Raw genomic sequence first — 25,663 nt, 5'->3', positions numbered from 1 at the left:
TTTATTTGACGGGGGAAGGGTGTTCCTTTTCTTTTGGGGATCAATGATTGTGGCCCTCTATCCCTTCAGTAGATGACTGCTACTGTTTGAATCCCAAAAGAAAAGGGGTAGTGACCCTCCCAGAATTAAACATTATGAGGGCCAAGAGGTAAGGCCAAGGGCAGGAATAGATTTAGATTTTATTTTGAAAAGATATTCAAGCGACTTTAATTTGTGGTTACAGGTTGGAGATTTAACCTGACAAGATACTGTATACCACGGCCAATTCCACACACCGTTTCTCTCAAGGTGGTACCGCGTGTTAGTTTACAGTAAGGCAAACTAATCCCTCAACAAATGTAGACAAAGATTCAAAGAGAACAGAAAAACAATCCAAGAAAAGGTTGAGACAGGGTGAGAGGGAAAAGGTGAAGGAATGTTTGGGGACCAAATGAGATATTCGTTCATGGGAGAGGAGCTCATTACACAAGACCAGCTGTGGCCATAGAACTGTTGAGACCCGGGAGCGCTGCTGCATCCATAAAGTAATTGACTTTGTGCTGTAAGATATCTGACAAGACAGAAAACAAAAGCTGCCGAGAGCCCCAGTACAAGATAACAGCAGCTAATCATATCATTTACAAATGATCCCAGATGGATTTGTAAAAGTTGTTGTTGTTCTGAAACTTTTTCTCGTAAGGAAATAATGCATGTTGTCCTAAGACCACATTTGCTATTTTGTTACAAAAATCCTGTTTTTGAAAGCTTGCTGGAAAAATGCTAGCAGAACTCAACAGAAGATGATAACCATATGGAGTAAACTTTCTCCTGGCAGTGTTGTACGGATCTCGGTCTACTTGGTATAGATTGTAAACATATTGTGCACACAGCAAAGTACTGTCAGTACATACATTTTTCCCTCCCTACAGATAGAAGCTTTGACAGCACAGTCTCACATAGCAGTTTCACTCGGATGTCTCAAAATCTGTGCCATTACTACTTGTTCAAGACTCTTAACGAATAACATCTCTACGCTTTCGTTGCAAATTACATTTTACTCACATTTTGATACTATAACAAATGTGATATTGAACGATTATTCCGTTTCCAAAAAACAACGAGGCAGGCGTGGATGAAGGTGTTACACCATTGACTGTCAAAAGAAACAAGATCAGTGTCATTCAACCCGATACTGCCAGAACCTTTTGCTTTTTGTCACGGTTTGTTTGGCACAACCGGAAGAAAAATACGGTTAAAGTAATACTATGTAACATTTATACCTTAAAATAACAGCTTGAAAAAAATTGTGCGGCTAGAATGAGTTTTAATATTACGATTGGCCTGTCTCCTATGCCCTTCGGGGGTCTGAGTTGGAATAACTGCACTATGTAACTTTGCTGGACCGGCCCGGGAGATGAGCGGAAGTACTTCGACTTGCTTTCTGGCACACTTACCGGAAAAACAAATAGACCCCTCTCACGCTCCCAGGTATAAGGCTAAGCTAGCGCAACATTGTCAGTACGATCATCATGGCAGAGGCAAAGAAGAAACAGAAGAAGAAGTTGACTGATGAAGCAAGGAAGAGAAAGAGAGAGGCCGACAAAGCAAGAGACCAGACTAGAGTTGCTCTCGGAACAGCCTGTAGGGGGAGCTCCATAATGGGCTTTTTGAGAAGTTACATTGTATTCCTTTAAGGTTTAGGGCTGGGAAAGAAATAGTTGGCAGCGAGACATATTACTCCTAAAAGGAGGACAGAGGTACTTGTGGATATGTGTTTATAGTCACTCATGATTATTTAGTTAGCCTTCAGGGAAATTACACTGTAAATATAATTTTTTATCTTGGTACACGACACTAAGGGTTATTTGCTCTACTGAGTAGTTTCCCTGGTGCCTGTAGTGCTGAAATGCGACCTTAGCAAAAACTCTGAATAATCAATTGTTCCTGGGCTCACTATTTTTTACATTTAAAAACCTAAGTCCAAGCTCAACCTCCTTAACAATTAAGTTGCATGCTTATCAGTCCCATCAGAATAGTTTTTTCAGATGAGTGAATTTGATTTTTTTTTTTTTTCCATGCAGCAGCTGTCTGCAGACAAAACCAACACTGGTAATATTTCCTGCTCGTCTCATTTCGGTTTGTTTCAGCTGAGGAAGCACAGTCACAGAAAATCTCTCCGAAGAAGACATTCCTGACTTTATACAAGTGCATTTTGAAAAGATAGTCAAGCAACATTTATGTGTGGCAAGAGGACGGAGATTAAACCTGCCAAGAGGTTGCGACTTTTGGTGAAAACAAGGTAGGACATCACGAGAGAGAAGGGCATTTTTAATTAGCCTAAATCTACTTTGAAAATATTTTGCAAACACTTGATATATGCCCACAGAGGATTTCTGGATGTTTTCAGTGATTACCCATTTTTTAAATCTCACATATCCTCCTCCCCCCTTATTCTGTCCCCTTCCATATATTTTAATTTACACCAATCTCGCTGCAAAGTCAGTTAAGAAAATGAAAAATCAGGTAGTCATTAGTCAAAGCAGCCATCCATTCAACAGGTAAATATGACCATCACTCAAACAGTCAATATTAGCTCATAATTCCACAATTTCTCTGCATGTCCTGAGGCTAATTCTGTCCTCTAGCAAATAATAACCCACAAACACACACTTTGACATACGTGTTGATCCAAAAGGAAAACAAAAATCAAATACACTGCTTGGCCGAAACCATACTTACCACTTGAATTTCACCAAACAGATAGCCGAGAGCCTTTTTTTGCAAAAGTATCATACTGCAGTAGATCAATGTTTCAGGTGGCAACTTTTATTTAACACCGATGAAAGAAGTAGCTTCTTATTCCTTAAACAACAATGTTGGAATACACAAAACAAAAGATTTACGTGTTTCAGAGGAGTCAAATGATTGGTCTGCACTAGGGATGCACCGATGCGTCGACCAATACCGATCCGATACGGATACAGAAAAACAGCGCAGAATTATGGTAAGTAAGGGTAAGTTTCATTGTATGGAAAAGACTGGGATCATTGTTTTGTGCAAGGCAACATCAGACTTGACTTGAACATTTATTTCCTAATTTTTTATTTATTTAAAAAAAACAAAAACAAATAAACATATAAATGTACTGAATTATGTATTTATTTAATAATTGTGCACCAGTAAAACAATTTTAACCATGAAAATATAACAAGTGTAACTGGTTCAGTCAGTGCAATTAGGGATTCAAAATCCTATGTAAAAGAAAATATTAAATAATAAAAGGAGCTGAAATTTACGGTGGCCGACACGTACAAACGCGCTGCAAACGGCGAAACAAATCCAACAGTAAAACGCTGCAAGAGAAAAATGCGGCAATCACAAAAACGACCGGAGCACACGCGCTGGAAACCCCAAAACACAACGGAAGTTCGCCAGGACATTAGGGTGTCTCGACCTACCATATTAATGAAAGAGAAGAAAGTCAAAAGGTACGTTGTCATTTATGTCTTTTTTTAAACACTTGGCCATAATCTTTTACCTTATTATAGCGACATAACTCTGCTGCTCTTCTATAATAAAGTAAAATATTACGGCCAAGTGTTTAAAAAAGACATAAATGACAACGTACCTTTTGACTTTCTTCTCTTTCATTAATATGGTAGCTCTCCCAAGGTCGAGATCCCCTAGTGGCCTGGCGAACTTCAGTTGTGTTTTGAAGTTTGCAGCGTTTCTCTCTTGCATGTGTTTTGGGGTTTGCAGCGCGTGTGCTCCGGTCGTTTTTGTGATTGCCGCATTTTTCTCTTGCAGTTGGATTTGTTTCGCCGTTTGCAGCGCGTTTGCACGTGTCGGCCACCGTAAAAATTGAGGGGGAAAAAAACAAACAAACAAAAAAAAACAGCTTCACTAGCTTGGTTGGTAGACTTTCAAAGGTAGTCCCAACTTAACCAGTTTTTTTTCACCACTAGAGGGACCAGAAAGTCCTTGGATGAATACCAGTGCTGGACAGAACAAGGGAAAATTTTTTTATATATATAAATGAATAAATCGGCCTATATGGATCGGCCCATTGTCACCAATACCCGATCTCAAGTTTTCTTCGACATTGGTGCCGATATCCGATCCAAATATTGGTTCGGTGCATCCCTAGTCTGCACACAAAACTACTAAGGAGATTCTTGAAACTACTAAAATCAGGTAAATTAAGGACTGTCCAACACATTATTAAAGCCTGGAGGGATAGTGTTGAACCATCAAATAAGTGTTGGAACAGTACTCAGTGCTGCCTGATGACTCATTTGACTCACATGTGGCTGCGCTGATGACCTATGTATAAACCTGGGTCTGCTTTCAGAGTCTAGTGTTCTGTGAAGATTTTATTGCGATTTTCCTCATCTGCCTGTTCCAGGCTCTTTGGATCATCTATTTGTTTGAAAACCTGAAGTCTGGATTTGAGCTTCCCAGAGCTCCTTCATTTACCTCAGGAATCTTCTCCTGTCATCAGTCAGCACCGAGTCATTCACCTGTCATCTTGCCACTCTGCGCCACCACCGCCATCGTCTCTGGGAGGTTGTCAATCCTAGCTCTTAAGGAATACCCTTCCCGGTCAGTAAACTCTGTTCCTATACCAAAATCATGACTACAAGAACACTCACCTGGATACTCACCTATCATCATCTTCCTCCCTGCAGTCCTTACCGTTTCTCTCCCTGCAAAGTACTTCCTTTCAAGTATCATTTCAAGTCTGTGACAGCGACTTCACTGGATTACTTTTTTGCATCAACTCTTTAGAATCTGTCTCTGTTAAAGGGTCCTGCCTCAGTCACAAACTGTAACAAACTTTTTTTTTTTTTTTCCCCCAAAAGTCGGCAAGTTTTTTTTAACCATTTAGCCATTTGCTCATTTGCACTCCACTAGCGTTCCAGTCAGTAAACACAGTTTACTACTGTTTGTGGCTGTAATGTGCACTGAAAAATTTAAATAAACAAAAGCTTCAGCTCTGGCTGACACAATGCTCTCCTTCTGACCAACGCCGAACGAGGCTTCTGCTGGAACATCTGCATTAAATTGATATGGCAGTGTTATTGTGCACTTGTGCATGCCTGGGGCACTTTCCAGAGCCAGTTGCGAGGGGTTCGGTTGCCGGCGTCAGGAGATGGAAATCAAATAATGAATAAATTTTACGTCCCGACTCATTTAATTTCCTCCACAGCTCAGGGAGAAGGAGTCTTGTGTGAGAGGCCGTGGCGATTTCCACTTTACGTAAACGCAATGTGCTCCAGCCCAAAACGCATAAATACACACACACATATACGACAATTATGTGCTTTTACATACACAGACAAATAATCGACTGGAACGTAGCACATTTGCTTACACTATTGATTTAGACAAGTTCCACCTCTCCAAGTGTTCGAGAATACACAAATGCATTACCATCCATGAATCCATCCCTGAAATGTAATGGGTGTTTTCACACAACATGAAATTTAATCCTACATGACAATGGCTTATTTGGAAAATGTTTTTTTTTCTTCAGCATTATTTAAAGCAAACTACACACATTTTCTTACAGTGTGCCCCCTTTTTATTTCTAAATCTATTTAATAAAAGGAAAGAACATTGAGTCAGCTACTTCCAGAAGCACAAACAGTGGTTTATTCTAAATAAATCAAAGCTGAGTGGGGGCAGCATGAGCAACAATAACTATGAACAGAAAAAAAAGAGGAAAATGCATAAAAGAAGATGTAAGTTCTACCTCTACTCTGTAGTTTCTAATTTTTTATTTATTTTTTTATTTTTTTTAAACTCGTGCCTTTTTGGACAGATAACAAGGAAGGACAACAAAGACTGGCAAGACCTAGGTTGTTCTTGTTAATGATTGACAAGGTTTTCACATAAACAAATAAAAAAGTATGATCTAAGTGGTCTAGTTTAGACATTAAAATGAAAACAGCCTCAGGCAGAAATTATCATTTTAAACAGTGACGCCGAATTTTAAGAATCAGTCCTAAAATACAGTACGTACAACAACCATAATTTAAACTTTAGTTGTTCAATGTAAATGTTGAGCAGTTTTGTGGAGAGAGATGTTAATTACAACATATTCTTAACTAAAAACAGGATCCTCATCCTGTTCATCACCTCAGATTTGACGTGTGCTTATGCTGCCTCTGTTTATTAATATGACACATAACTTTCCATATCTGGCACATAATTATGAAGCATCACTGCATTCTAGTATTGAAATAAGCGCATCAGCAGATGGCTACCTCCATCTCTTAATGAGTCCTATATAAAACGAAAACTAGATGAGCCATAGGTTTTACTGTTATAACCTGAACTGAAATCACTGACCTAGTTTGGGAACTCAGATGTTAAAGCAGCTGTATTTATGCTGAAAACCTATCCAAGTGTACTTCTTTTATTAAAGAAATCTGGGACAAAAATCAAGAAGAAAACAGAATAAGATTCTAATTAGATTAATCTGAATCGGACCGTAACTAAGTTGTTTTGGGGCTCAATCTAAAAAACTGAAAACAAAGCAGATTTGTCTTTTCTTAAATTAAAACAATGTTTAAAAATATGATAAAAATAGTACCACAGCAATCAAAAATTAAACTAAAACTTCATATGAAGAGAGAATCTAACACACATTCTGTGTTAAAATAATGCACCTGGACCACAAAAATTAACAAGCTTCTCCTAAATGGACAAGGTTACAAGATGAAAACGTTCATTCAGAAGAGAGCCAAACTTGAGCTCCACTGTAATTTGTCTGGTAACATCTGGACTGCAAAAACAGCCAGATGTTTTTCTAAATCTTACCAAACACAAAGTTGAAATTAGCACCACGTTAAAGAATACAGCAAGGAAATGGATTTTTACTCTGCCTTAACTTCTGCAAATTTTCAGAAGTGGACTTTTGTGTCTCTTTATACTTTCTCAATTGGACCAGAAAATTCATGTGTCCAACACACCCTAGAACTTGTGTAGGGGTTTAGGATACCTGGAAACGTAGACTGTGGAGGGAAATTGGGGGTCAAACCAGCAGCCTTCTGCCTTAAGTGTGGCCACTCTACCTCTTCAGATACAGCTGCTCCTCACACGAATGATACTGCAATGCAAAACAAGCAAGGCAGAGAGGGCAGGGACACAGCATGACCGGGCAGACAGACCGAAATTCTCAGAAAACTCACGTTTAATCCTGTCCTACACTTAACACACACACGAAAGAAAGAAGTTGAAAATGCAGATTGTGGTGAGTTTTGGCCAGAACACGACCATCATGTTTGATGAGAACATCTTGAAATGAAATATAATTGCACTATCGTCTCTTTTCGTCTTCGACTTTTCCCATTTCAGTTTTACTGTCCTCCTTTCTAATCTTTCATTCACAACACTTCTCTCTATTCAGATATCTATTCCCCCCTCACTCCTTCCTTATATTTCTCATGCTCAGCGTTGTTGAAGCTTCAAGTCTATGTCTAATTTTCTGCCTTTTCAAACGCCTCGTCCACTCTTGTTCTCACATTCCATTTCCTTCCCTCTGTCACACTGAAACAATAACCACCCTTCACAAGCCTTTCATATCTCATGGGACGCTGATTATGCAATCAGCATTGCCTACTGTAAGGCCACAGAGCCTTGATGCATAGTGTCTGATTGTGACACCAATTTTTCATGAAAAGCATCCCTTTATATCCCCGTTCAGAAATTGCGATCCCCATGAGTTTGTCAATACAATTCTTCTGTGAATGATGAGCTTTCACATCCAGTTAAGCAAAGTGGACATTTTTCACTGCCTTGTTTCAAGGTTCAGTAATCATATATAAAATCACACAATCTATCAGAAGCGTCCATCTGCCCTTAACCAAGGTAACTTGTGTCTTAATTTACAACAGTCGATACCTCATCAGAATTATTCATCCCTTTGACAAACCAATCAATACATGTTCCTTAGCCCTACTCAAACAATCTGAAGGATTCGTGGGAGGATGCTGTAAATTAATGCCAAAGAGAGGTCTATGTTCCAAAGACCCCATGGACTCGTATCTAATTCCCTCATTTGCAATGTAACAATAGCCTCATGGTAAAACATGAAAATAGATACCCATTGCAAATCTGTTATATTCATGCTGATGAACTCCAAGTCTTCATTTATCCCTGATGCCCAGTATGACTGTCAGAGTAATGTATTGTCAATAGTAGTCTCTTTATTTCTGCTTGTGCTTTTATGGAGTAAAAGAAATTCATATAGTCACCACTATTTGTGGAAGTCGTGTAAAGTCTAATAACATCAATTCTAACAATTCTAACAAGCTTCAAACTATTTTTGGCTCCAATGATCTCCCATTCATAAAACATTAACTTCTCTCATGAAACACTAGGACTGGGACTCACGAAGCGATTCATTTCTTTTTTTCTCAAGTTGCGATAGTGTCATTAGTTACCTGCACTCTTTCTGATCAGTCTGCTTGTGATCTTTCTGGACATAATTGACTGAATAAGTATAAGCCATCAAAATTTGCAAGTTTTTGTGAAATCAGGTCCAACCATCAGCTCCATCTTCTTTTTCAAATGTGGTCCCTTCTGTGCCCAAAAGACTCCTCAATCTGCAGTAGGAGTATTGTTTAATCCTAAACCTAACCATGGGGTTGACGTGCCTAAACCAGACCAAAGAGTTGAGTGAAAGCAAAAGTTACTTTCAAAACAAAATTAAGTGGAGAGAGTACAGGGTTGCAGAACTCAGGGCTCCTGGTTGACAGTCCTCAGTATATTTGCCCAACTTATTAGCCTCTAAATCTGACTTTTTCTGAAAACGTTTTCATCTCTTGGAACTGGTCAACACTCTTTGTGGCAGTTTCATGAAATGCAGCTAGACTCTATTCCCGTATAAAGGTGTAAAGATAACCCGATATAAAATGATCCCCGATTTTAACACTAAAGATGTAATCACATCGATGCCAGAACCATTGGACTGAATAAACTATGCAACAAAACCGATAAGTGGCCCGACACTACCATTAAAATCAGGTTGAATTAGGTTTTACCGCAGATCCAACACAGTCAAAGCAAGATTTCCATTTCAATGTCGGAGAGAAAAGATCAGAGTGGGAATGTAACATTACTACTGGGTGAGCAGAGACAGCGAGACTTACTGTGACCGCTGAAAATTCTTCAGAAGTTAACCAATATTGAATTTGGTATCTAGAGTAACAGGGTGAAAGTGAAGACAGCTGTTGAAAATAGCCTTGTTGAACTTTAAACAAAGAAATCCATATGAGATGTTGATAAATTTAACTTGTGGAAATCAGTATCAGCGGAATGACTCAAAAGAGGTTGACTCATGAATTATTGATAGAGGTGCAGATGTGCAAACCACAGAGGACATGAGTACACACTGATCTGGTACATCATTTATGTGACATTACCAGTCATTGGCAATAGTCTCTGGTATTAATTCCCACAAATAAAGGTGGATTTTCCCAAAGCAAATCCATCCGTGTCTAGAGAGACCACTTTGTAATTTTGTTCTTGTGTGAAATTGAAGATGCTTTATCTGGTGTGCTGTTGAGCCTGAAGTACAATTAATAGCTGATCTATTATTGGAAGGATTTTCTCCATTAAGTACTTCACAATTTACGTGTCCCAAAACTGGCAGCTGTTCAGAATTTTTCTGCCAAACAGATTTTAACATACCCATCTGACACCATCTTTGCCATTTGTGGGATGTAATTTTCTTCGTCGGATCAACTCCAGGAACGTGTTTAGAATTGCTGCTACTTCTCTAGCTTCAACATGAACGTGTTTCCTTAAAGCATCAAGTCATCTACAGACACATGGAAACCCTTAATCATTTAAGTTCTGTCAAAATAATGATTATATTTGTCCTAAATAAACTAATCTAAAAGTTTTTATATTTAGTCATTATTAAACCCAGCCTATACAAGATGCATAGATTTGTTATTTGACTGCAAATCACTTGCTCAAGGACCAGGGGCTATGTTTTCCCTTGAAGGATGCTTTCCGTCAAAGGACATTAAACCAAGTGTATTTACAATGTATCCATTGTGGGATCTGTGTGAGCAATCAGGCATACCGATTCCCCTTGGCCTTCACCTCTCCTTGTGTATTTATGCTATGTGACTCATTATTGAATCTATTTACAGTTTGTAATCAAAAGCCCATCAGCTCCCTCACGCGCCTGCACGTCTGTCTGTTCGTTCTTGTCTGTTCAAAGATCGTTTCCTAACCTTCAGGTTGACTTTTGTTCTTCTTGGCAAAACAAATCGGGTCATCAAAGGAGGCTCAAGCGCTGTAGTGAAAGTGAATATTTCCACACTGGTAATGTAGGCTGTCAGTATCACTCAGTGGCATGGGGAGATGAAACTTAGAAGGCGAGAGATAGAAAAATATCTTTTTTTTTTTGTTCATAAGAATCTGCCTTGAAAAGACCTCAGGGTAAACACACTCAAGCTCCATCTGTCTGCCGTCAGCATGAAATCCTTCCCGTTTTTATTTCAGATTCATTTCTTCTTTTCAGTATTAAATATTTATGGTAAATTTGAGTTTACCATTTGCTTTCTGATGTTGTTTGCTTCAGGCCTACAGTTTTTAGTGGCGGTGTTGGCTAAATATAAGCCCCTTTTAATGTTTGTCCTGCATTCGGAAAGCCAATGGGAAATCTTCCTTTTACCGTGCTTCGAATTCCACGTCAGACATTCAAACTTTTCAAAATATTGTAGAAAATACTTTTTTATTTTTTTCTAAATGAAATGAGAGGTTATACATTTCACTCACCAAAAACTATAGAAATGATTATTTCTCAAAGCGAAACTGAAGCATAAACTGAATGAGAGATTAACTGAATTGGACGCCAATTTTGGTGTTTAATGGGCAATATATTTTCTCCCTTTGGTTTTCTAATTATCACTTGTCAATCTTATAATAAAGAATGTAGCAGCTCTTATTTCATACATATCATGACTGCAAATTAAAATAACTTTTTTAGAAAAAAAAAATAATAAATCCAATATTTTAATATTATGAACAGCTCGTTTTATCCTGAAATTTGATCATATCTGCGTCTCCTCCTGACCGAGCGCTCGATTTCAGGCAACGAAACACTGCTGGAGCTGCATCCCAATCAATTTTTATCTGTATACAATAAGCTTTACTCTGGAGTTCCTTCAGATCTGTACATTTACACAACAACTTGCTGACAGAGGTAGTGTTGGATCTATCCCCAATTCAGAAACGTCCACTGCACACACACCTGAACTGTCCTTAAATTACTCTCCTGCGTGTATAACAGCTTTTTTTTCATTTAAATATTTAGAAAAACTAGCTGTCATGTGTTTCTTTGAAAAGGAGTTCTCGATAAAATGTTCATGTTCATATTTAGAAAGGACAACATTTTCATTATGGTGCCTCAGTCATAATAATAATGGTAACAGAAAAAAAACAAAAGAACAGCCACAATATTCATCTTCCTTGGACATAAAGTAGAATCTGCTCTTCTATTACCCGGTGACCCCAGAGCAGTCTGCTATTGTTAAGTCCTAAAGACTATAATTCAGGATGCACAACGCAGAAAGGACTAAGTGCAGACAGCTGTACTCTGAACATTAGTCAGCTATGACTACGGAGCGGTAAGGGCTTATAGTGTGGGATGAAATTCCCACATTAAAAAGAAAAAAAAAAAAAAACCTTGATCAATTTTCCATACCTGCTTCATCTCATTCAGGCTCTCAGGGCTGGAGCCTATCCAAGCTGTCGACAGGCAAGAGTCACAGGTTGCTCGTCCATGACAGGATGAACCCAGAGACAAACAACCATGCGCACTCACTTTTAGGGTGGATTCAGAATCACCAATAAGCCCAACATGCACATTTTTTGGATGATTGGGAGGAAGCCCCAGCACCCGGATAGAATCCAAACAAACACATAGAAAACATGCGAACACCGCACAGGAAGAACCCACCAAGGATTTCAACTGGAAACCTCGTTGCTGTGTAGCAACAGTGCCAACTACCGCGCCACACAACAAAATGGTGTAATTTTCACAATAGCGATAACTACTCTTCAAGACTGCGGCAAGTCCTGTAAAAATGATACAGTGCTGTGATGTCAGAATTTACTGGTGCAATGAGCCACATCTTGAGCATAATCAGCCCGTTAGGGAGACAAAGAGGTCCAGACCCACCTTCCAGAGAAATTATGAGTTTTTTTCTCTTAACATAGCCTGTGTGTGTAAAAACTATGAATTTTAACAAGGTGCCTTTTTTGTGCCGAACAATAGTTTTAGTGGTTGGGAAGCATAAATGTTATGGTAGTTGTCCGCAGAGGCAAAATGTCTGACCTCCGTTTAAATCAGAACACAACTATGTGGTTGTTAAGCAGTTTCTCACAGTAACCAGATGTGCATCAATAATACAGGATACTTTGTTAACCTATTTGGACTTGAGAACCAAAATCGGAGTTTACAGATTCCAATGCAAAAAGGGCGCCTCGGGTTTTAATGCGTTAAATTAAAAAGGAAGCCGCAAGTATCAAAACACCTTATCATTTGATCGATTGAGACACTCATTAAAAGCAACATTTAGTTTGATAAGATTAAACCCAGGCAAAAACAAACAGAGAGACAAAAAGTCAATTAACGTTACTAAACTGGAGCTACATGCCAAAAACAAAAATAACTGGGGAGAAAAACAAGAAAGCCTATACAAAAGAGCTGAAATAGCTAGTAGGACAGTCAAACGTATGTAGAGATCCTTCAAAAGGGCTCTAAAGACAAAGAATATCGACAAAATTAAAGACGACCTGGAAATGACACGAACCAGAAAAGAACAGATGCACAAATTCTCAAAAAGAAACAAATAAACAAGCAGAGATTCAGAGACTTAAAATGACAACAAAACTGCCATCACGACTTTATTAGCATCCCTTTCTGCCAGCTCCCAGATGACATCACAGACTACAATGTGAATCGATAGCTTTGATTATTGCTTGCCTACAGGGTCAGTGTTGGTCGTGTGACCTTTGCACTGGAATGCATTCGACGCTATAGGTGTTCCATTTTTTATGTCCGGTCCTACTTGGTATCAGTTTGACAGAGTACTGCATGGAGCACGTGGGCAGTAGCCATCTCAGTTGCATGCCACAGTACATTATTTTATGTTGATGTTTGTGGAAAACTCAACTGCCTCCTTCCCCCTTTGAGGAGATGGATCCACATCCAGCGGCAGTAATTCTGCAGGTTACGGGTTGTACACAACTTCAAAGCAGATGGACTGACCTGCTTTGTTCTGCCCTTTTCTTCCCTCTCACCACCCCCCCACACACACTTCATTTATGTGGCTTCATGGGGCTGGATATTTAAAGACATCAAATGCATGTGAGGCCCTAACAATTAGTGGACTGTTGCTGGGTAATTAGTGGAAAGGAAGTAGGCTCTCAAATTTTCCCCCTGACCCCCCAGGGAGCGTTCCTGCTCACACACGTACAACACTCATGCGTAAACAAAAGCACAGACTTAGTGAGCAGTACGTGGCTGAAAAAACTGAATTATTTACAGTGAATTCAGAGGCTTTTTATTATTATTATTTTTTTTTTTTTTAAGAAAAAAAAGAAATCTTTGCTCTTGTTACTAATTAGGTAGAAGAGCGGACTCCCCTGAAATCACATAATATAGATGTAAAAAATACATGCGTGTACGGTTAGAGAGGGAGGATGAGGGAAAGATGGAGGGGGAAAGATAATTATGGGGAACAACACGAAGTAGGAAAAGGAAAGGTGAGGGCAGGAGAGGAAAATGATGAAAAAAAGACAAATCCCAGGAAGAAGCAAAAAATAAAGTAACCAGCATAAAAAACAAAGCGTCTTGAATAAGTTATCATACTGCCATCATCCGGTTCACATCTATTTATATTTTAAAGCCTCTTCTAATGAACAAAATCAACTGAATCTACAGCTCATCCGTTTTATGGAGGTTTAGAACATGCTTTGGCTTATTTTAGTAGTTTTAGTTCCCTCTCCCTTTTCTCAGGTTGATCTCCCTGAAAATTACAGATAGTCTTTCAAAAACATAAAAAAAGAAAAAAACAACAAAAAAAAGAAAAACTTACTGAACATTCACCGTGTCACAGATTCATTCTGCAGCTTCTCTGTGAACATGCTTGAGAATTTAGAAGCTGAGGAGCAAAATATTTTCGCCCAGAGTGGGTGGAGTGCAAAAGCCGAGCTAAAGGAAAGGTTAACGGTGGCGTTACCTCCACCAAGTGGCCACAAACATGTCTCGGTAAGAACAATATTTCTCCCCGACTGCTGGATGGGCAAACAATAAACTGTTGATGCAACAGCATGTTATTTAACTCTCTTGTGCTGATGTTTGTGTCACATTAACTTAAAGGCGATATAAATGTTCTCTTTATGCATGTGTAGCCTGTTTGGACACAAAATAACTACATGTAATTCAGTGCCATGGTATCATGTCAATCTGTCAGAAATGGACAGATTCAGTTTTAACAGACAGAAAAGTCAGGTTTTGTGGGCTGGAGAAATCTGGCTGTGAGGTTATGTAAAACAGTTTGCTAAGTTTACCTCTTCTCTGACCCATTACTCTCTACATATCTTTTAGAACTTTACTTTTGTTCTTTTTAGGCTACTGTATGGTAATTGAAAACTACTTGGCTTGGGGTATGAAAATAGAAAGGCTTACCTTAAAAGAGTATCCACTGCATGTTTCTCATTGTCTATTTGGCCGTCGGTTAATCCATACTTTTCATGGAGAGACATGTGACTTGGGAGGGTTTTCAGGCACCAGCGTCGGCATTTATTTGCACCGCTTTTAAGATAACAACACCATCCCATTACTGAGGGCAACTCAGTGCTTTATACCCTCCTGCTGTAGCTCATCAACTGGAACAGCCCATTGAGGTGGTACTGGACCACCAGAGAATCACAAAATATTTACATACAACCTGCACAGTGGCGGCTGGTGACTTTTAAAACAGGGCAAGCCCATATTACGCGTTCAGGGTTGTAGTGGCTCGTGCCATCCCAAAGCAAAAGATAGCAAAGTTAAAAAGAATTAGTTATAACATAGCTCTGTCTAGTATGACAAGTATGCCCAGCAAATACACAGAAAGAAGGTATAGACTTTGAAAATTCACACCAAAATCAAGTATGATCGAATCTAAGGCCTGTAAATGGCTGGATCTGTGGCTGGATCAGAATCTGTGGAGCATTTTTCCCTGTCATAATGAATACTTAGAGTTTGATGGTGGTGGTAAGTATTCTTAAAAAAGGTAACATTTGTGAATGGGCAGCATGAATTCTGGAAAGAAACAACTAAAAGTATTACAGCACTTTCACAGACAACCAGTCTCTTTCGTATCCGCTTTGGGACTGAAGTTCCAGCGTGCTTCTCCCCGCTTAAAAATTCGGCTGCCACAACATCTCTCATGATGGACAAACACTAACTCCAATCATCACGACACAGCCCCTCATATTAACACGCCCACGTCTAATCTACCCCCAGAGACGCCGGGCTGCCTCGGAAGTGATGAGTTTTTGTCGATTTAGCCAATGATGACCTAGAATTGTAGAAAAAAACTTGACTCTCCCGCCCCCTCCTGAAGCCAGGCAGCCCTCGGCTCGGAAGCCTGGCTGTTAGTGGCGGCTTCATAACATGATTTCCTCAGTAAACGGCGGCGATTTCAGAACAAATCACTTCATTAAGCTACAGGACAACATGTTGTAGTTATGAAAGTAAATGCAATATTGGGCATATCTTGTGTTTTGTGAATAACTGTTTTATCGTCAATTTAACATTGAAGATGTAGCAATTTTACCAGAGAATGGGAGAGGCTGTCCGGCTTCCCGTGTTGTCTCTGAATAGCCGCTGCTGAACCTGCATCATGCAAAATAACAAAATGAAAAATACATATTTACATATTTACGCTCCTGTAAATAATTCAATGACACATACTTTGTAATATTATTCCAATCAAATAGTACATTCTTCTGTACTACCTCCCCATCTCATTAACATGGGTTGCTCCAGAAGCTCTTGAGCAGATAATTGGGCCCATTTAACTCGTTTCCCTCCCCTGCCCTGCCTTGAAGACAACTTGGAAGAGTTGAATATCGCTAAAGCTTTGAGTCACATTTAATAAAACTACAGAACAAAGTGGAGAGCACCAAAAACCTGCGAGTTAAAGTCTGTGAATACTAATTTAAGTCATCTCTTTTACACAGGCTGGATGGCCAGTCCCCCTCGGCAAATGCCATCACATTACACCTTGTTCCAACATTTTAATAAAGAGACAGAAATCAACTGGTCTCTCCCAGTCCATCGTCTACATCAATCCACACATCTGCACCAAGAGTTTCACAATGAAGGTGATGGAACCACAGGTCTTCATTACACTCTATTATACAATCTAAGATTGTAGTCATGAAAGACCAACCGTAAATGCAAACTCACAGGCAGGAGGCAGGTGGATAAATATTTAACTTGCATTGTACAAAATCAAAGATGCAGCAGAAGAAGTGAATCCTAAAACTGAAATCCTTCGAAAAACATGAAGCAGAGTGAGACAGAAAAGATTGGACTGACAAGGAGAAACCCACAACCAGGATCTAGCAGAGTGAGAAATCCAAGGGGTGTATATATGCTGGGAAAGATTATGAGCAATAGACGATGGCAATTAACAACTGAAACCAGGTGTGAAGCAAAGAAAGCTAATTGGAATGAGCAAACAAAAACTGTATAGAAAATAAAGATAAAGATTTACTCCAGTCTCTCAGAAAATCAGACATAAAAGTAACAATTGAAAAACAGTGTTGCTACATCCTGTTAAAGAGTTAAAAGTAGGGATGGGCGAGTTAACTCGGTATTATCGCATTAACTCACTAATTATTTAACGCCGATAAAAATATTTTATCGCACGGTAACGCAGGTTTTATTATTGTAAAAGTCTGTTGCTCACAGGCTTTTATTTTGTAAAAGTCTGTTGCTCACAGGCTTTTATTTTGTAAAAGTCTGTTGCTGTCTGCTGCGGAACCGGAAAATAAAGTAATTGGCGGATCCACCAAACATGGAGAAGGGTACGGAACTTTTACTCGGCCATTTTCATTTTAAAGTTCTTCCAGATGGCGGAGTCGACAGAACACAAGTCATCTTTAAACACTGCCAAGTTGAATTGTCTTCTCACCGTAGTAGTTCCAGTATAAAATATCACTTAAAGGCAAAACACACAACTGATACAGCAAGTCATTCAAGGAAACAGACAGTGGAGCGAGGCTTCCACATAAAAACTACATAAAGATGCTGATGTTAAAAGTGTGTTTGCACAACAAATGTTATGGCACTTTCATTTATATGGCAGTACATTTAAAATAAAACTAAATGCTAAAAGCGATACACTACTTTTGAATTAATTTTTGGATTTTGCGTACAAATGCGATAAATTGTGATTAATCAGGGAAATCATGTGATTAATTAGATTAAAAATTTTAATTGTTGCCCAGCCCTAGTTAAAAGTATTTCTAAAGACGGGGCGGTCGGTGGCGTAGTGGGTTAAGCAGCCGCCCCATGTACAGAGGCTACAGTCCTCGCTGCAGCTGTCCCCGGTTTGACTCCCGCACCGGACGGCCCTTTGCTGCATGTCTTCCCCTCTCTCTCTGCCCCCTGCTTCCTGTCTCTCTCCAACTGTCCTATCATTAAAGGCATAAAAAGCCCCCAAAAAATCTTTTTTTAAAAAGTATTTCTAAAGAGGCTAAAAGGTCTTCATCTGTGAGGCGGTCAAGAAGATCAACAGAGTCCGACTCCCGTCTCAGCCACTGATGGTTAAGAGTAACCCTGTTTGCCCTGTTTTAGAAATCAGTAACCGTGTCCTTGCACCTTGGCTGCTGTTCGGTCGTTGTTTTACACATTTTTAACTCTGTGGTTAAGGTTGGGCCAGCGTCTGTGATGGTATGGGGGTGCATCAGTGTCCACGGCATGGACGACTTCATTTGTGTGAAGGTACCATTGCTGCAAAGGTGGATGTTGGGGTTTTGGAGAGACACATGCGACCATCGAGGTGACCTCTTTTTCTGGGAGGTCTGTGGTTATTTTTAGCAGGACAATACCGGACCTGATTGTGCTCGACTTCCAACAGCGAGTTTGTGTGGCGTCCGCATCTGTCTCCTATTGAAAATGTACGGAGCATCATGAAGAGGAGGATCAGACAACAACAACCACCGAGCAGCTGAAATTCTTGGATTCAGCCGGAATGGACACCTCTGAAAAACTGCAACAATCAGTGTCCTCAGTTCCCGAACCATTAAAAAAGTGTAGTTAAAACAAAGCTGGGGGAACACAGTGGAAAAGTTTTTTAGAAAAATGTGTTTAATTTATATTTGTTCATGTTTTCTAGATACATTTTGTTGTATACTAGTAGATTTCCCATCTTTTCTGGAGAAGAGGTTTGTGAAAAAGTTGTATGCAGCCAAAAGTATTCAGTATGCTGAACACACTTCATCCTGTACTCATCTGTAAACTAAACGAGGCATTTTCAAAATGAACATGTCATCATGAGCCTGATTTCCACTCTCATCTTTATTAATAAATTAATGTAAACAGTCCCTTATTGCATTATTAATAACTGTTTGAACCTACAATATATCAAACACTACAATTAAAACGGGGAAAGATTAAGCTCGGTGTCACAGAATCTGAAAATGAGACACTCATTGCAGAAGCAAAGACAGAGAAATGTGTTTTGTTTTCTGATTTCAGTTGTGGAATCAAACAGAACAGAAACCAATGAATTTGAAAAAAAAAAAAAAAAGAAGTCGGCGGCTATCAGCTGTATTCGAAGCGAAAGACCCCAGCAGAGGCGCCTTATAATGATAATAAGAAATGCAGGCTCTGTAAAATAGCCAATTTGGTTGATGTTAAGTTCCGTCTCGCCTTATTCTTCCCTTCTTCTTTGTCATATCAGGTTTGCTTTGAGAATGACATGCACGCAGTCTAAAGTATGAATGGGGTTTGCAGTCTCACCACACCTTCATTCTCATGAATAACATTTAGTTTCTTGGGGAAAAGATTGCACAAAAAAAAATCCTAAGCCACATGTTATGAAAGTTTTTGGTGGTAAATTTTCAAACACTGTCTTTAAAAGGAAAAAAGGCACTGGCAGAAAACTCAGCTCTCCAAGTACCCTTTTAGAGTTTATAGTTCATTATCTAACTTGAAAAATAATGTATATTACTGACAGATTCTGGCGGCGCACAATCGCACACATAAAAACTGCATCATCTTTCTATCCAAAGTGTGTATTCCAGGGCTGTTCAAGGACGGGGGAGGCTGTCTTCAGACCACTAAAATGAGCTGATTTGTTTAAGGTGGTGTGAAGCTGAAGGACGCAGCAACCTGTCCTCTGGCTCCATATCAACTTTTAGGTGATGTCTTCTGAGCTCTAATGTAGTTATGCACTTTTTGTATGTGTGGGCCGGTTTTTAGTCTCAGTAATTCATGAGTGCTTGCTGAGGTGAAGGGGGAGTCAAGTAGAGAAAGATCTCAGATTTTCCCTCCCTCCCAAAATTCATTTTTCATGTTTCTTTATGCGGTCTCTTGTCGGAGAGCCCGGCATCGCCATGCTGGTTTCTGACAGGAACTTGCTGCTGGCGACACTTCATCAGCACTTGCAGTCTCCCACTGTTCTATCTGTCCCTCCCTTTATCCTTCCTCCTCTTTTTCCTGCCTTGTCATAGCTCACCTCCCCATCCTCCCACTCTTGCCTGTTTCGTCCTCCTTTTGCCAGTCAACTTGTCTGAGATTCTCTGGAGAAACGACAAAAAACTGCTCTAACTTCGGCACAAAATTTTGTTTCTGCAGTTCAGCAGTTCTGACTGGAACAATGTTTTCAGGGTGTCATTCAAGTTTCATTGCTAATTATCCGTCTGACATGCATCTGAGATGCAGAAGCTCACTTTTAACCTCAGTGTTTTGTCAGAATTTACCAAAATATTTTTTATCTTCCACATCACACAAGTCAAATTCACATGCGTTTCTCTTTTATCTTAGATGGCTCACCATTCCATTAATTCTTGCAATTCCTCGGCTTCTCTTTTCTGGTGCTGAAAAATCGTTAAAATCGTCTGACAGGTTATATCTGGTGTTCTTTCCACTGTCACTGTGATGGAGTTATCGTGAGCGTGCACGGACCGTTTCATTTTCGAATTTGAGCAGATTTTCTACACTGCTCCTGTGTTTGAGTTTCTGCCGAGATAACATTGCTTGTTTTTGTTAGATTAAAAAAGAGAGAGCAGTTTCTGGTGGATCACTGCAATCATAAAGCTAATAGATATAATTTTTGCAGTAATGTTTGCCTCCCCTGTTGGTAAAAGTTGAACACTCAGCTGTGCTTTGTGTTTGGTGCTTAATGAAACTTGACCACTAGTAGGAAATGTATTTCTCTGAAGTTAGTTGAGCGTATTTTTCTCAAATAAGAAACGGCGATTCAGTAGGAAACTGTGCTTCTTATGATACCCGGAGGACGTGGTTGACAAAAATGGTTTTTTTTCGCAGTTGATTAATTCGATTAAATAAAAAAGTTGTAGAGCATGAAGCTCTTTTCACATATTATTGTCCTACATTGGTGCCATTTGAACCGCTTTGGATCTGCTTATATGAATGTTATGCATTATAGTTAGGAGTTTTATTCAGTGCAGCGATATGTTCAAAACAGCATTTTTATTCAATTAAATAAGTTTTGGGAGGGAGGGAAAATCTGAGATGTTTCTACAATTGACGGTGAAAAGTTATCCAGAAAGCAGCTAATTGTTCCAGTTGTAGACTTGAATGTAGACTGTACTGTTCAGCCTGTCAGAGAATAGCCTTGGCACCACTTTTACTTCAGAGGAGACGAGAGTATAGGCTCATAATATCCAAAGGATGAGACAGCATTTGGGAGAGTTTAGGCTCATCAAGGAACTCTTCGAAAAGATGGATCAAGGTGTTGCAAAAATCTGTGAGATGTTACAGGAATTCTCATAGGAATTAATGGAATTCTGGTCGACTTGAAAATGTACGTGAAGATGAGACGTAGCCTAATGTGTTTATGTGTAGTGTTCCAGATTTTTTTGAGAGCCATTAAAATAAAGCATTGTAGAAAAAAAAATGTCTAGTCATACTAATTACAGTGAGAATATGAAATTACCGCTGCTTCTAATAAAAAAAAAAACTGGTACCTCGTTTCAGTAGATAAAGGTCTTGGAATTACAATACCTTAAAATGCACATATTAATTGGTGCACTGTTGTATGGTGAGAATCCTGCCAAAACCTCGCAAGCAACTAAAACACGTTTCACTCGCATGACTACCATCGCCCAACGATTCAAGAAACATACATCTGCAATTGCAAAAAAATATCCTTCAAGCACAAAACAATTCTACGACTGTGAAAAACTGTCACGGCACTTTTGACACGATCTTACCGCTGTCACGGGACTTTTGGCAATAACCCTCTTTGCAGAGCCGTAATTCTTTTGAGGCAAACTCAAAATCAAAAGTGTCCTGCTTAATTTTTCAGGGTAAGCAGGATGGATGGACCATGAGAGCATCTGCGGATAATTATTGGAGACATATTTCTGTATTTAACTAAATAGACGTGCAAAAGTCAACATATTCATCGATTTTCAATTGTGAGATTCATTCAGCAAATGCAGATAAGAGACAATCCTAAAACTGCATCAGAAATACAGTCACCCCTAACTTTAGATTTCCTCTCAAAGGCATGGTCCAATGATACCATCTGACGAGTGAACAAATCACAGACTGATATTAGATAAGATCATATTATGTTGCACCTGCTCTCAGTCATTTTTTGCTGCTTGATTCAGATAAAGTTGCCTCTCTGCACTAACTTTTGACATTTAACAAACCTTTCAAGGATTTGCTGAATGAGTTACTTCACATCGGGCTGTACATTTACAGATTCCATATGAATATTCCATCTGATGGGGAATAAGTCACGCAGAATAAAACTGGACAGAAGACTTCCATATCCTCTGCAGATGATCTGGATTCAAAGCAGATTCTTACATGCTGGTTAGTTTATAACACCAATTACACAAACCACTTCAAATAGAAACAGCTAACCAGCGCAGTAAGCGTTGAGTTTTTCAGGAAAATATTCAGCACCTAAAAGCTGAAACAAAATTTACAAATTTACTGATCAAATGGACTTGAAATATCTGAGCGCTGATGCCTGTGCACTCAAAAAGCAGAGAAATGATGACGAACTCCCGCAGTTATAGAAATCCAATTTACTCTAAACAACTCTGGCTTCTCAGCTGCAGTGCTATTCATTTCTGCTGCCGACCAGAAACCCACAGTGATCGACACTGCTACAGACACTGGATTATGCATAGTAAACAGGACAGAGCAGCGACAGTAATGACTAATCAGAGGAAGCTGGAGCGAGCCTTGGCAGCCCAAAAGTGGTCACATTCATTTTCTGTTGAGGATGAGCTTCTAGCAGAGCAAGAGAGTAATCCAGCAAAGCAAAATCTGCCACATCACTGAGACTGAGCCTATCCTCTCAAAGTGCAGAATCAATGTTGCTCAGGGGGAGCAGTCAAAATGCCACGAAGAAGCAACACAGAAAGTCAAAGTAAAAGCCGCCTTACCTCTTTGTCAGATGCCAAAAATCCCAGTCTTGGGCAAGTCAGAAAAGCATAAAGCTGGTTGATCAGCTGGTGCTCGTCAGCATTGAATAATACAGTAATATTCAGCCTCTCACAAATCAACTCTTAGGATCCACAATTTCTTCTTTGATTTTAGGATAATCTTGAGTCTGGTTCAGAGGCAGTAGTCCAGCAGAACAAGCAGCAGACGACTCATCTCCTTGTGCAACACAGGTCCCTCTGACATGCTTCTTCTTCCCTTCAGGGGACCGTGGCTCCTCAGACTGCGATCTGGCCAGGGCAAAGAGGAGGGCAGCAGCAGCAAGAACAGTGACAGTTGTAGAAGTAATATTCCTAAACGTGTGGAGATCTGACCATCCTGCAGTGTGAACAAAAGAGGAACAGAGGAAGATCCAGCGCAACCAGAACTGCAGAGCGCACAGCTTGCACGGCACTCTCTGTCGCTTAAATCCCCTTAAAATAAACTGATGCTGGGCAGCAGGCAGACAGATGATCACGGTGCAGAGGAAAGAGGTGCTGTTGCATCAACATTGCTCTGACACTAGTTTCTTGTCTTTTAGTGGGGAAAAAGAAAAATCACCAAAAGAGCTTGAAGAGAAGCCAGCATCGTCTCCACGGCGAGGCTCAAGTCTGCACGAGTGTGACAGAGAGGAGATACAGAGAGTGTGTGCATGCATGTGTGTGAGCGCGATAAAGGAGGACAGGCAGAGAGGAGAGCAGGCAGGAGGCTGCGAGTGCAAGTGGAGCCTGAGAGCGATGTGAGAGGATGCTAAGAGGAGGAAGGGGAGATGCTGGGGAGAGAGAGAGAGAGAGAGAGAGAGAGAGGGGCAGAGCGACTACATTAACAGCGCTGAGGAGGTGGAGTTTTCCTGCACGATTCCAAACCCAAAACACAGAGAGAGGAAAATGCACACTTCTTAGGAAGAAGCAGAGAAGAACGAAAAGCGGACTGATAAACAATTATAGACAGAGGTGAGAATCGGCACGTTGGAAGTTATAAGTAAACTGTCAGAGGAGCGATGGTTGCTGAGGAACCGGGCAAAGGGATTAGTGGGTTGAAAGTGGTATTTGTTCAATATGTGTGTGTGTGTGTGTGTGTGTGTGCGTGTGTGTGTGTGTGTGTGTGTGTTGGAGATAGGCAGAGTCCCCCAGCCTCAGTGAAGCTGGCACACCGACAGCCCTTCTCTTGCCAGGGATCGTAAACATCGATGAGAATATTTAAAGATGCACACACAAAAAGAACACATGGACACTTTAAGGCCCTGGCACACACTCTATACAAACTCACACTACATAAAGCTTCTTTATAGACTTCAAATGCATCCATCAGTCTTTTGTGTATTGCTTTAATTCTATTTTTATACATTTTCTACATAATATTTAGCCAGAACTGATCTCCAGTTGTTTGTAAAGCGCTTTGTATTTCATTCAGTTATATTTTTCCATTGTCAGCCAAGTCACTAGAATAAGATGTCAGTTTACCATGATAGCAGATATGTGGAAAAGTCTTGAGCCACCACTCATTTCTTTATTAATTACCAAGAAAACAGAAAATAGGTGCAGCAATTGATGAAAACATATGCAAACACAAATGAAAATACAGTAAACAAAGCAAAAACAGGGTTTCTGTGATTCTGATGGTCACCTTCATTCTTCAACAACAACGAGAGAGGCTAGCCCGCATCTTATTTTGGAAAAAAAAAAAAGAAATGTATCAACATGTAGGTAATGTACAGAGCTGTAAAGATGTCCAGTTTGCCATGGTCAATGAGTTTTTTGTTTTGGTCTCGACTTTGTCTTTTGGCTTCTTGGTTTTCCCATGTTCTGCGTTTTCTTTTTGTCGTGCGTTCACTTCTCTTTCTTTCCTTACTTTGTATAGTGTTGTATTTTGAAGAGTTTGCTGCTTAGTGAACTTCCTGTATCTTACCTGGTTTTCAGTCACTCACTGCTTTAATTGCTGCTGGTCTGAAATCAACTCCTTGATTAAAGATTCTCCAGGTTTTGCTTTGTTCAGTGCCAGATCATCATCATTGCTAACATCCGTCTGTCATTCAGTCTGTTATTTTTTTTTGTCGTGGCTTCCCCTGTCGATCAATCCCATTTTCTCCTGGGTTTTTGTTTGTTGAATTTCAGTTTTTTTCCTTGCTGTTCCTGCCTTGGCAGTTTTTTTGGTTTTTGCATCAAATAAAGTTTTAGTTTCAACCCTGTTTGGTGATGTGTTTGGGTGCTTTCCCTTCTTGTTCCAGCCATGAATAATGACATAACTCTTCATTCAATACGGTATCAATTTGCTAGCTACCCTGTGATTTGTTTTGGTTTGGCTCATAATAGATAAACTGGAACAAGCCCAAAATGGGCATATTACGAACTATTGAAACTGAGTCAGACATATTTTGTTTAGAAAGTCCTTCCCTTCTGATGCTGGTCTATAAAGCTCTGAATGGTCTAGGACCTCCTGACCCATGTATGAACCTTCCAGACCCCTCAGGTCATCTGGATCCGGTCTTCTATCAGTTCCCAGAGTCAGAGTCAGACATGGAGAAGCTGCATTCAGCTTCTATGCTCCACATGTCTGGAACAAACTCCCAGAAAGCCTCAGATCAGCTGAAAGACTCAGTGTATTTAAGTCCAGGTTGAAGACACACCTATTTTCAGCTGCATTTGAATAAACCTCAAAATCTGAAGCTTGATACAAGGGGATGCAGGGGACAGTGCTGGCTCCTCTTCTCTTCACCATTTACACTGCTGATTTCACACACTACACACCACACTGTCACTTACAAAAATTCTCAGATGACTCAGCCATTGTGGGTCTCATTAACAACAATGGGGATGAGAGGGAATACAGAGAACTGAACAAGAACTTTGTGACATGGTGTCACCAGAACCACCTCCAGATTAATGCTGGAAAAACCAAAGAACTTGTTGTGGACTTCCGCCGGTGCAAAGTCCACCCCTCTCTCTTACCAGTGAACATCCAGGG

The 25,663-nt window shown here is 39.9% G+C and overlaps 1 protein-coding gene across 1 annotated transcript in view; it reads right to left on the bottom strand.

Moving 5' to 3' along the window:
• The window catches only part of sgcd (sarcoglycan, delta (dystrophin-associated glycoprotein)), a 395,576-nt gene extending 372,198 nt beyond the window's left edge, over window positions 1-23,378 (bottom strand). Inside the window, exon 1 of the mRNA XM_075486567.1 lies at window positions 22,663-23,378. The gene's annotated coding sequence lies outside the window, so the exon portion shown is untranslated. The remainder of the gene's footprint in view (window positions 1-22,662) is intronic.
• Between the last annotated feature and the right edge of the window lie 2,285 nt (window positions 23,379-25,663).

This window comes from Odontesthes bonariensis, chromosome 16 (assembly GCF_027942865.1).
Source record: "Odontesthes bonariensis isolate fOdoBon6 chromosome 16, fOdoBon6.hap1, whole genome shotgun sequence".
NCBI lineage: Eukaryota > Metazoa > Chordata > Actinopteri > Atheriniformes > Atherinopsidae > Odontesthes > Odontesthes bonariensis.
The sequence above is the reverse complement of the archived record's forward strand: the minus strand, read 5'-3'. Positions and strand labels throughout refer to the sequence as shown.